This window comes from Nerophis ophidion, linkage group LG11 (genome assembly GCF_033978795.1).
Source record: "Nerophis ophidion isolate RoL-2023_Sa linkage group LG11, RoL_Noph_v1.0, whole genome shotgun sequence".
Taxonomy (NCBI): domain Eukaryota; kingdom Metazoa; phylum Chordata; class Actinopteri; order Syngnathiformes; family Syngnathidae; genus Nerophis; species Nerophis ophidion.
This window is the reverse complement of record NC_084621.1, coordinates 56,505,425-56,517,965: the sequence shown is the minus strand read 5'-3', so window position 1 is coordinate 56,517,965 and position 12,541 is coordinate 56,505,425. Positions and strand designations below refer to the sequence as shown.

Here is a 12,541-nt window from a genome sequence, read left to right as displayed (position 1 = left end):
TCAAAATGTCAAACTAAAAACTGCAAAAAATGGCAATGGCAGAAAACCTGAGAGAAATACACTGATGATATGTTGGCAAGACAAGGCAAGTTAATTTAGAAAGCACAATTTGTACACAAGGCAATTCAAAGAAGTACTGAAGAAGTACGAGGAGGAAAGAGAGTGATGCCTTCAGCACAGAGCGATGGGAGAGAGGTGTGTGTGTGTGTGCGTGTGTTTGTGTGTGTGTGTGTGTGTGTGTGTGTGTGTGTGTGTGTGTGTGTGTGTGTGTGTGTGTGTGTGTGTGTGTGTGTGTGTGTGTGTGTGTGTGTGTGTGTGTGTGTGTGTGTGTGTGTGTGTGTGTGTGTGTGTGTGTGTGTGTGTGTTTTGTCTCGTCTTGTCTTGTCTCATAGTAACAGTGGTACTATTGTATTGTTAGTGTACGAGAGTTTTTATTGTTTTTGTTTATATAGTATTCTTCTTGTATTATATTGTTTATGTTAAATGTGGAATGAGTGAGAGGGGTTGGGATATTATAAGCATCTGCTTCATCCAACTCCTTTTCAAGCCTTGCATGATTATCTCTGCCAAACCGTAAAAAACATTTTTTAAAAAGTGTTTTGTTGTATTGTGCAAGTTTGAAATAAATATTTCAATCAATCAATCAAAAGTGCTTGAATATACTGACAAAGCATAATGTATCAAGTACAGGTGTACCTCAAGTTTCGTGTTTAATCTGTTTCAAAAGGTCCATTGAAAAAAGAAATGTTGCCATCGGAAACAGTAGGCCTAATCCAACGCGGTCCAGAATATCGAACAATTTTACTATAAAATACATTTTATAGACAACACATGCAGGTTTACAAGAAGAAAATAGTGCAAAATGCATAAAATGTAACAGATAAATGAACAATTAACATCACTTTTATGAGGGAGGGAGCCCTGAAAATGCCATCGACCTTTTTTTAATTCAGTTGTACTTCTTACCTTATTTTTCAAAGTGGTGGCACTCTTGATATATCCAAAAAGCACAGCAAACATCTATATACTCATATGACTTTGTCTACTGATGCAATCACACCCAGGCAGAGAAAGCTTTTGCCTCTTCGAAACTACAAAGGACAGACAGTAAGCGCCATTTTATCACTGTTTGACTGTTAGGCCTTGGTATTGTTGTTTGGGTTTTTTTTAAGTTCTGGGATTTCTTTTTTCAAATAAGCCATTATTTACTAAAATATGATTATAAATCGGTAAAGTTTTGCTTTAATTTATGGTATATGGTAGAGTTTAATTGATTCATGTAGGATTACCATTAGTGGATAATACTAATCATACTAAATTTGCATCATTATACGGTCCTTAGTATGATTATATTAGTACAGCTCCTGTGGGTTAAGCCTCCTTGCCTTTAAAAACTAGTGACACCGCTGTTTCAAATGTTAATCAAAGTTTCTTGAATGCACCACAAACTTAAATACTATTTTAAAAATATTTATTATATTTTTATATTTTTTCTGTCTCCTCATTCTGATTCCAAAATGTTTGCGCTGTATGTGAATGAAGAAAGGTCAGCTTTGATGATCTTATGACATCTGTGTTAATTCTCGTGTGAACATCGTTTGCAACTACCAAATCTTCAATTATTGACAAAAGCACAGGCCATGATCAAAAATGTAAAATAAGTCACGGCTTGATGTGACAGGTCGCGACAGTACACCTACATTGAGACAAGAGCTATAGTGACGCATGGTTGGTTATGGTTTGAATTCATTTCCAACAATTGCAAGAACGACTTTTTATCGTCAAAATCGGCTACTGACTTTAATTTTTGTTTTGTTTTTTTTGCTGGTGATGTGCCTCAGAATTTTTTCAAAGAAAAAAAAATGCCTCGGCTCAAAACAGGTTGAAAAACACTGCAGTCGAGCATCACGTTCTTTTTGGAGTTTATAAGACATTTGCGTGTGGGCCTTCCTAACAGGTATTTACTTGCCAACAAAGTCAAAGAGATATCTTTTAAAATAATTAATTGTTATTACCCTGTAAAGACTGTAATGGTTAGATACAAGAAGGACATTGATGTTACCTGCACCTTTTGTAACATGCATCCAGAGACTGTTAACCACTTGTTTTGGACTTGTGAAAACACTCGATCACTATGGCAGGGCATCTGTCGCTTCATTCCAGACAATATTCATGACAAATTTGTGCTTTGCTTTAAATGTGTGATTTTTGGTTTTACACTGTATGAACAGAAATTTGAAAAGGAATTTCACCTTTGCAACCTCATTATTTTATTAGCTAAGTTTTATATTCATAAATGTAAGTTTCTCAATACCCCACCTGTCTTTTGTGCGTTTAAAAAATATTTTGAGCTTTACTTTAAAACGCTCTCTACCTCTAACAACAAAAAAGCTGTGAAAACGATGATGTGTTGTAAATTTAAGTTATTTAATGAATATGAATTAGCCTATGGCTTTGCACTTTGTTTATTATATATATATAATTTTTTGTATTGTATTTTTGTTCACGAATGGGGGAAGAGTGGATCGTGAGATCGACAGGGGGATCGGTGCAGCGTCTTCAGTAATGCGGACGTTGTACCGATCCGTTGTGGTGAAGAAGGAGCTGAGCCGGAAGGCAAAGCTCTCAATATACCGGTCGATCTACGTTCCCATTCTCACCTATGGTCATGAGCTTTGGGTCATGACCGAAAGGATAAGATCACGGGTACAAGCGGCCAAAATTAATTTCCTCCGCCGGGTAGCGGGGCTCTCTCCCTTAGAGATAGGGTGAGAAGCTATGTCATCCAGGAGGAACTCAAAGTAAAGCCGCTGCTCCTCCACATCGTGAGGAGCCAGTTGAGGTGGCTCGGGCATCTGGTCAGGATGACACCCGAACGCCTCCCTAGGGAGGTGTTTAGGGCACGTCCAACCGATAGGAGACCAAGGGGAAGACCCAGGACACGTTGGGAAGACTATGTCTCCCGGCTGGCCTGGGAACGCCTCGGGATCCCCCGGGAATAGTTAGACGAAGTGGCTGGGGAGAGGGAAGTCTGAGCTTCCCTGCTTAGGCTGCTGCCCCCGCGACCCGACCTCGGATAAGCGGAAGATGATGGATGGATGGATTTTTGTTACTTTGAATTTACATCCCCCTGGCGCTGTTTTGTACTGTTTTTATAATGTTTTATACTGTTGTTGAACTATTTTGATTATTGTTTCTCATTTGTTTGTTAATGTTGAAATGTATAAATAAACATTAAAAAAAAACAAAAAAAAAACATTTGCATGTGGGCGTGAAACAAACTCACCATCACTTCTCGAAGAAGTCCAGAGGAGGTCACTGTTGTGTGATAGGCTTCCAGGCGCCACGGATCACGTGTGCATGTGTGTGTGTCACGCACGCTCAGATGACGCCAAACTGTCGAGAGGGACGTATAATGGGCGGGGCTTGTTGGGAAAGCCACGCCCTCACTGATGATTTCATATTCAATCAGGTCGGAACTGTCTCGTAGGGGGAGACGTCAACACGGACTTTATTGACCCAAACACCGGTCGTTATGCTCCATGGAGACCCCGGTACCTCCTATGTCACCCGGGCAGGCGAGTTGTTCCACTTCCCGCCGCCTTCTTGTGAACTTTCCACCGCTTCAGCACCACGCAGCCGCTATGGACGGACACCGGCGCCCCGGTGCGGCATGCAAATACGTACTCTGACGTCGGCGATCATGTGGCTTTTGGCGTAGATCCTCCTTGTGATCGCCAATTTTTTCCCTCTCCGGTCGCCTGTTGTCTGCCTAGCTACTGGAGCTACCTTTTTTTTTAATAAACAGCTTTTTGCTCATTTCCCTCTGCTTTGGGATTGTACTGCACGCTACCTGAGCATCGCGACGTTACCGTGTGCAGGTAAGAAATATTTATAATGCGTTACCGCTGGCTCGAAAGTACCCTCAAGTCAAAAGTGTGCGCATGTATCTGCTGGGGGGGATTGTTCGCCGTCTAAAGAGCTCCACGTCTCTGTTTTTTATTTTTATTTTTTATGTTTAACTTGTCTCGTCAACTTTGCCCGCTTCGCAAGCGCCACCTGCGCGCTAACGTGTCCGGCAAGTTTCGGGTATTTTGAGAGGAAGGGGAGCCACGCAGAGAGTCAGGGCGCGAGAAACGTCGGGTCTACTTTTCCTCCTCCTCCTCCCTGTGTCGACATAACCAGCAAAACATGGCCGTCCTCTGCCGACATGTTGTTACGTCGCTGACGACGAAGAGGAGGAGGAGGAGGGGGAACATTCGGGGCGAGTGTTTCCCCGCGTCGCTCCGTCACACCTCCGGCGGAAAGAGAGCGTCAATTGCTCTTCCACCCCGTTGCTGCATCCGCTCCCACGAAGCGGCAACTTTTTGAAAGCTGTTGTTTATACACTTTGATATGTGCGTGTGATGTAGGCGGAACGCGCCCGGTCGGTGACGCCTCCTCCCCGCCGAGAGCAGGCTGACTTTCACTGCAGTGGGCCCGCTGCAAGACGCCAGGCGTGGTTCTTTCTGTTCCCAATGTCAACTTTGGGAAGGAGCCCAGTGTCTCCTGCTTTAGCCAATGCATTCTGGCACCCTGCGATGTTTTTTCGAGATAGGGAGGAGGTATTTGCATCCCTTGTGCTACCCAGCCCCATTTGAAATGAATACTGGATGCACATGGCACAGTAACACACCCACAATTCTGTTTGTTCTGAGGATATTTCTCTTCAGAGCATCTGTCCATTGTTATTGGCATATCAGGATCATCACATTCTTAAATTATGCAAAACCTTAAAGGCCTACTGAAACCCACTACTACTGACCACGCAGTCTGATAGTTTATATATCAATGATGAAATATTAACATTGCAACACATGCCACTACGGCCTTTTTAGTTTACTAAAATGCAATTTTAAATTTCCCGCGAGTTTCTTGTTGAAAACGTCGCGGAATGATGACCCGTACTCGTGACGTCACGGACTGTCAGGAAATATTAGCGCTGCACAACTCGCGGCTAAAAGACGTCTGCTTTAACCGCATATTTACACAGTATTTTGGACATCTGTGTTGCTGAATCTTTTGCAATTTGTTCATTTAATAATGGAGACTATAAAAAAGCAATGCTGTTGGTGGAAAGCGGTGGATTGCAGCTGTCTCTAGCACCGAGACACAGCCGGTGTTTCTTTGTTTGTTGTGAAGCGTAGCGGTCAAGCGAACATGTTTTTCTCTACGTCAACAAGCATGTTTTTGGATCGGGAAATTTTGATATATATCTTACCGGAGAAATCATTGGATTATTTGTCGTCCTGCAGCAACTGTTTAAAAGGCAGCTGTGAGCTTGGCTCCTCGGCTTCTCTCTGAGACACTTTGTGTTCACCGCAGCCATCCAACCTCGAGGTTTGACTTTACAATCTTTAAAATCTCACTAAAACACTATTAAAACAATAAGCAGATAAGGGATCTTCCAGAATTATCCTAGTAAATGTGTCTAATTACATCTGAAACACTCACACTGCCACCGCCCGGAGCCGTCGCTTTTTTATTTTTTCTAGTCCTTCACTATCAATATCCTATTTCACGAATCTTTCATCCTTGCTCAAATTAATGGGGAAATTGTCGCTTTCTCGGTCCGAATTGCTCTTACTGCTAGTGGCTCCCATTAAAAACAATGTGAATATGTGTGGAGTACTGCAACTTGTGACGTCACGTGCACATACTTCCGGTAAAGGCAGGGCTTTTCTATTAGCGACCAAAAGTTGCAAACTTTATCGTCGATGTTCTCTACTAAATCCTTTCAGTAAAAATATGGCAATATCGCAAAATGATCAAGTATGACACATAGAATGGACCTGCTATTCCCTTTTAAATAAGAAAATCTCATTTCAGTAGGCCTTTAAAGGGGAAATTTGCCTATCATTCACAATCCCTATGTGAGACAAGAACATGTCTTTCTTTTTTAATGCATTCTAAATCGTAAATACAAGGCTTCACGGTGGAAGAGGGGTTCAGGGTTTCCCACACATTCATTTGTGGTGGCCCGCCACGAAAGAATTACGGCCGCCACAAATTAAAAACATTTTTTTTTATTTTATTTTTTTTAGGCTTTTGACTCGCTCGACCGCTCATAAAAGCAATGGGACTCTGTCTGTGAATGGAGTTTGTAGTTACATATTATAAAAATATGTGAATATTATATAAATATGTATATAAATATGTACATAAAGTGTTGTAATTATATTCCAACTCCGTGTTCTTCTTGGTCATCGCCGCTGCCCGACCACACCACCATAAATAGATGCCTGACCTGTGGGAAACACTGGGGTTAGTGCGTCTGCCTCACAATAAGAAGGTCCAGAGTAGTCAGGGTTCAATTCCGGGCTCGGGATCTTTTGATTGATTGATTGATACTTTTATTTGTAGATTGCACAGTTCAGTACATATTCCGTACAATTGACCACTAAATGGTAACACCCGAATAAGTTTTTCAACTTGTTTAAGTCGGGGTCCACGTTAATCAATTCATGGTACAAATATATACTATCAACATAATACAGTCATCACACAAGTTAATCATCATAGTATGTACATTGAATTATTTACATTATTTACAATCCTGGGGGTGGGACGAGGAGCTTTGGTTGATATCAGTACTTCAGTCATCAACAATTGCATCAACAGAGAAATGTGGACATTGAAACAGTTTAGGTCTTATTTAGTAGGATATGTACAGCCAGCAGAGAACATAGTGAGTTCAGATAGCATAAGAACAAGTATATACATTAGAAGTATATTTGAGTTGTTTATAATCCGGGGAGATGGGATGTGAATGGAGGAGGGTATTAGTAAAGTGTTGAAGTTGCCTGGAGGTGTTGTTTTAGAGCGATTTTGAAGGAGGATATAGATGCACTTACTTTTATACCTGTTGGGAGTGCATTCCACATTGATGTGGCATAGAAAGAGAATGAATGTGGAGTTTGCATGTCCTCCTCGTGAATGTGTGGGTTCCCTCCGGGTACTCCGGCTTCCTCCCACTTCCAAAGACATGCACCTGGGGATAGGTTGATTGGCAACACCAAAATTGGCCCTAGTGTGTTAATTTGAGTGTGAATGTTGTCTGTCTATCTGTGTTGGCCCTGCGATGAGGTGCCGACTTGTCCAGGGTGTACACCGCCTTCCGCCCGATTGTAACTGAGATAGGCACCAGCACCCCCCGCGACCCCAAAGGGAATAAGCGGTAGAAAATGGGTGGATGGAAGCTAGCAATTGGTGGCTAACAACAGGTAATTGAGACGCCATCTTTTCCGCCTATAAAGCGCTCTAAAAACCTCCATAAGCATTTTATATACGCCCGTCCATTCATTCACGGGGTGATGTAGGTATATATGTAATGTCGGCACATTCATAATACCACAAAATATGTACAGTATTTTGGCCATTTTAAGCATGACCAGAAATTTTTTTACAGAGCACATCACAACATATCAAAGACTATAAAAATGGGACCCATTACCTCCCTGCTTGGCACTCCGCATCAAAGGTTGGAATTGGGGGTTAAACCATCAAAATGATTCCTGAGCGCGGCCACTGCTGCTGCCCACTGCTCCCCTCATCTCCCAGAGTGGGAAACAAGTGGTCAAATGCATACGGTAAATTCACAACACCTAGTGTGTGTGACTATCAGTGATACTTTTAACTTTAATGTTTGCCATTCCCTTAAACAACAACAATTGATTGATTGATTGATTGATTGAAACTTTTATTTGTAGATTGCACAGTATAGTATAGTACATATTCCGTACAATTGATCGCTTAATGGTAACACCCAAATAAGTTTTTCAACTTGTTCAAGTTGGGGTCCACGTAAATTAATTCATGGTAAACAACTACTAATCATGGCAAACTTCATGAGAGCCAACGACTACTACCTTGGGACTAATGATGATCCAGAACCTTTTTTATTATTGAGCCTGAATATAAGGATGAACTACACATTTTACAAGCTGTGTGTTAAGCAGATTCAACTGTAGTGAAATACTAAGATTCATGCAGCAGTATTGCTAAGTGCTAAACAGGAAATACAAACTACGAACATAATAAAACAATCACTTAGTGTGCAAAGTCCGCTTTCACTGGGATTTGGGCTGATTGGATGTTTATGTCTTTCAGCGCAATACTCGTGTTTCCTGGTTAGATGATGAATTCATGATCATTCTCACTCAGTTAAAAAAGGGGTGGAAGAAAGCAAGCATCTTGTCACGTGTCCCAGGGATGTCGTCGGAATCAAATTTAATTTAAGATTTGACACAACTTCTCGGCTTATGACCACAACCTTCTACTACAAAAGTGTTAGGCATGCTTTATAAGCTAACACAAACTTTTACCAATTTAGAGGTGATTGCAGCAGTATAAGGTCCGTATGGCAGCAGCTGCAAAAGCTAGTTGCTCTCAGTAACCAATGCACTATCTTCATAAAACTTATTCCTCTGCATTAGCTCTTATAACAATATCATAAATATTTTGTTAATATGCAGTTCATGACACATGTATAAAATATTGTTGGTGGTTTTTTGGATGTTTTAGAGGGCATTATAGGCGGAATAGGTGACTCCCATTCACTTCATTGTTAGCCAAGTACAAGCTGTATTTAACTATTTAAAATACACAGAGGGATTGTGAATGATAGGCAAATTTCCCAAAAAGTGCAGTCCCCCTCTAAGTGTAATCATTCATATATGTTTCTTTACAAACATGGAGGTATCCATTTAACATCTGTGTAATGTGCAGGCATCTGATTTTTCCATCTACAGTCGGAAATCTCCATTTTTTATATCTCTGTAAAGATATAAAAAAAATGTTTTCCGTTTTTTCTTTGTCTTTTCCTACCTACAATGTGTGTTAAAATCTTGATCCTTCTCTTTGCCATACCTGCCAACAACTATGGTTTTCCCATAATGAGTATGGTCTTTGATAATCCAGTGGTAAAAAGTACGGTTTTCTGAGGTGGCGACTTGTCCAGGGTGTACACCGCCTTACGCCCGATTGTAGCTGAGATAGGCGCCAGCGCCCCCTGCGACCCCAAAAGGGAATAAGCGGTAGAAAATGAATGGATGAACATTAAAAATTAATGACTTAAAAATCGAAGCTACGTAGCGAAGCAACTCCACGGGCAGGGGACAAACTATACGCGAATCATCAATGAGGATTGGTTGGTTCATGTATAAGAACATACACGATGATTGGTTGGTTTACTATGATTGGTTATGATTAAGGCGAAACATTACGGACAGGCCAATCAGAGGCAAGATAGGGCGCATCATTGAACCAGGAAAGGAAGTCACAACAGACGCATCCAAAATAACGAAGAGAGTTGGAGAAGAGAACAGGGAATATTCAAGCGGGGGATTTATATATTAAAAAAACTAGTGGAAGATGGTAGAAGGATTCTCTTACATAGATTTTTCTTTTAGTGATAGAGACGACGTCCAGGAAACCCACAATGCGTCCACTTGGCTCCCGTGTCCCCCCGCCAGGGCACTGCTTTGGCTGGGGACACCCTTGGCTTATTTTCAGTCTTTTTCAATTAAGTTCAAATCACATGCCTGAATGTGGCAGGAGTTGGCAAGGTGTTAATTTAAGATGATGGAAAGTGTTTTTATTAGGGCTGCACAAATCTGGAAATAATGTGAATCAGATTTGAGATTGCGATTTTCTGGGATGCTTTTTCAAATGCACGCAGAGACACACGCACACACAAACACACACACACACACACACCGACCAACCATGTTCAGGGCCATATGCATTTTTTTGTTCGAGATACATCAAACATTTGTATTATTGGTGTCAAATCAATAAAATAAAAATCTGAATAATCACACTTTTAAAAATGGAATAATCATGATTGATTACAGTTACAACTTACTACCAAAGCGTTACTTAACTTTATCTGTGGTATTTTTGTTGAAAACAATGTTGCAGGTATACTCCACCATCGTTGTTTGTCATTCAGTGCTTTTATAGATGGTATTTTAATCTTGTTGCAAATGTGGTGCTAAAATATATGCAAATTAGCTTAATTTTTTAATCTAAAATCTCACCAGGGTGTATTTTGACGAGACATTTTCCACCAGTTGGAGTCTCCACACTCATTCTTTGACATTGCATCCCACATTGCCTTTCAGGTAAACAACAGCGGTTAAATTAAAGGTGCATGTGCCCTTAAAATAAATTGTGGGATAGTCTGTGTTCATACATGAACAATGCAAAACATTTTATTGATCATTCACAAGTTAACTCATTGAATTAGGCAAGACTCTCTTTTTTTTTTCCTTTAAAAAAAAACAAAACATTATTAGACTCGCTATTGTCTTGTTTTTCTTTTGGAATAGGTGTCATGCCAACAATAGTGTTAGCATGACACTTATGGTCAATTTATTTTGTCAAATTTAATCAGGGAACATACATTGACCTATTATGGCAGAGGTGTCAATAATATTTGGATTAGGGGCCACTTGTAACAGTAAATATATATGAATATCAATGTATAATGGCCTCATTTTATTACACAATAGCTTATGCATTTGATTATTTTTATGTCGAAATTGATGGATAACTTGTTTTGAAATCATAAGTCACTGTGACCGGCAGATATTCAACTTTAAATAACCCGTCATGGCTTCTGCAAGGCCGCTGCAATAGAGCGCACATGAGAGCGGAGGTGTGTATGTGCCATGATCTGTGTGGGGCCAAACAGCACAGGGTTTTTAAAAATGTTTATTATTGAACACTCTTTAAAAGTTCAATTTCAATGTTGATTATGTGTGTTTATTAGAAGAAAAGAATGAAAGTATGCAAGCAGAATAATTTTTGTGTATTTCAACAATTTTCTTTAAAACATGCATCAAGGCTATAAAGTGTTATCAAATTACTCACACAAATTAACCAATAGATTACTAGTTTATTAAAATAATCAATAGGTGCAGCTCTAAGTTAATGTTTCTTGCATGATCAGAGAATATTAAAAGTTAAAAGACATGCAATTGCATTCACTACATGCAATTTTGTCCCAAAATTGAAAGAATAAATTTGACCTCGAGTGCAGCTCGGATAGGCTCCAGCACTCACTGCGACCTCATAAGGGACAAGCGGTAGAAAAGGATTTGATGGATGGATGGTTTGTTCAAATCTTTATGTTGTATAAAGTAGGATAATATAGGCAAAATAAGAGGGGGAGGAAGAAGCATCTTACTTGAAATAGACCACATTACATTCACTCCTAGAATGCTACACTATTGCTTTGTGGAGGTTGTTAAGCACCGTATAACTGGCATTACAGTCAATGAGATTATTATTTGCAACGACATGCTTACCTTTTGAAGATGTATGGTGTTCACTAGACAATATCCCTCTCACATTGGGATGACCTGAGATTCTGTGTTAGGCAATATACACTTTTGAGTAGCGGCACTTAATCATCAAGAGATCTAAGGGGTTTAACCCACCTTTCATATTCGTTAGTACCTGTAATTCCTCAGGGTATATAAACTTGACTGCTCGCACTACCGTTCTTTATACGTGAAAAGCGATTAAGCTCATGTTTTTTTTGCTTGTTCCCGGCCTGTGATGTTGCAAAACTGAGGTAATTGTAATTTTGGATGACAGCAGGATAGTTTTTTTTTTTTTACTCTATGCATAATCAAAGAAAACCTCATGTTGTTGATCAAAGTCAACCTCAATTTTTATGCAGAAAAAAATGTCATCGCACATAGTTGTAAAAAAAAGAATAATTAGAAAGTTAATAGGTACCAAATTAGATAACAATAAAGGACATATGTTTTATTGAGTTGTGAATGTATTTATGAAGGAGGTAGGGTAATAACAGAATTGCTAACAGATGTTATCTCATCAGCATTGCAACGCAGAAATTTCCAGTTCAACTGAAAATATTTTTTGTTGATATCCGAGTAATAGTTCGCTCAACTGACTTGTATGCATGACGAGGGGTTAAGTCCAACATTACTTGGCGTTTCCATTGCCCTGTAATTGACCAGTTTGCAATTGAGGTTTCATTTTGGCCATAAATAAAATGTGGATGGTTACGTGAACATTACATGATGAATTATTGCAATTTGGGCAAAGTCTGTTGTTCATACTAAAATGATTTTTTTCTCAGATTTGCTCAACCTTGTGTTGTTTCTCTCTGAGCCACAAATGCAAGAATGTCAGTGCCAAACATCCAGCTGTGAGTGGATTCACTCTGTGTGCTTCCTGGAACCAGAAATGTAGCGAGAACATTTCATATCACAATTATGACTAAAAAATACCACGGTTATCATTATGTTGAATGTGTTAAACAAGTACTTCTACACACACTTAAATCTGTTATCCAAATGTTGTTTGAAAAAAATCAACACACAATCAACATACTTTTCTTGGGAGAAGAAACATTAAATATTGTTCTGGGTTCTTAAAGGCCTACTGAAATTAGATTTTCTTATTTAAACGGGGATAGCAGGTCCATTCTATGTGTCATACTTAAACATTTCGCGATATTGCCATA

General features: G+C 39.8%; 1 protein-coding gene across 1 annotated transcript in view; it reads left to right on the top strand.

The window, feature by feature from the left end:
• Positions 1-3,447: 3,447 nt before the first annotated feature.
• The window catches only part of zhx2a (zinc fingers and homeoboxes 2a), a 67,476-nt gene continuing 58,382 nt past the window's right edge, over positions 3,448-12,541 (top strand). Inside the window, exon 1 of the mRNA XM_061916331.1 lies at positions 3,448-3,881. The gene's annotated coding sequence lies outside the window, so the exon portion shown is untranslated. The remainder of the gene's footprint in view (positions 3,882-12,541) is intronic.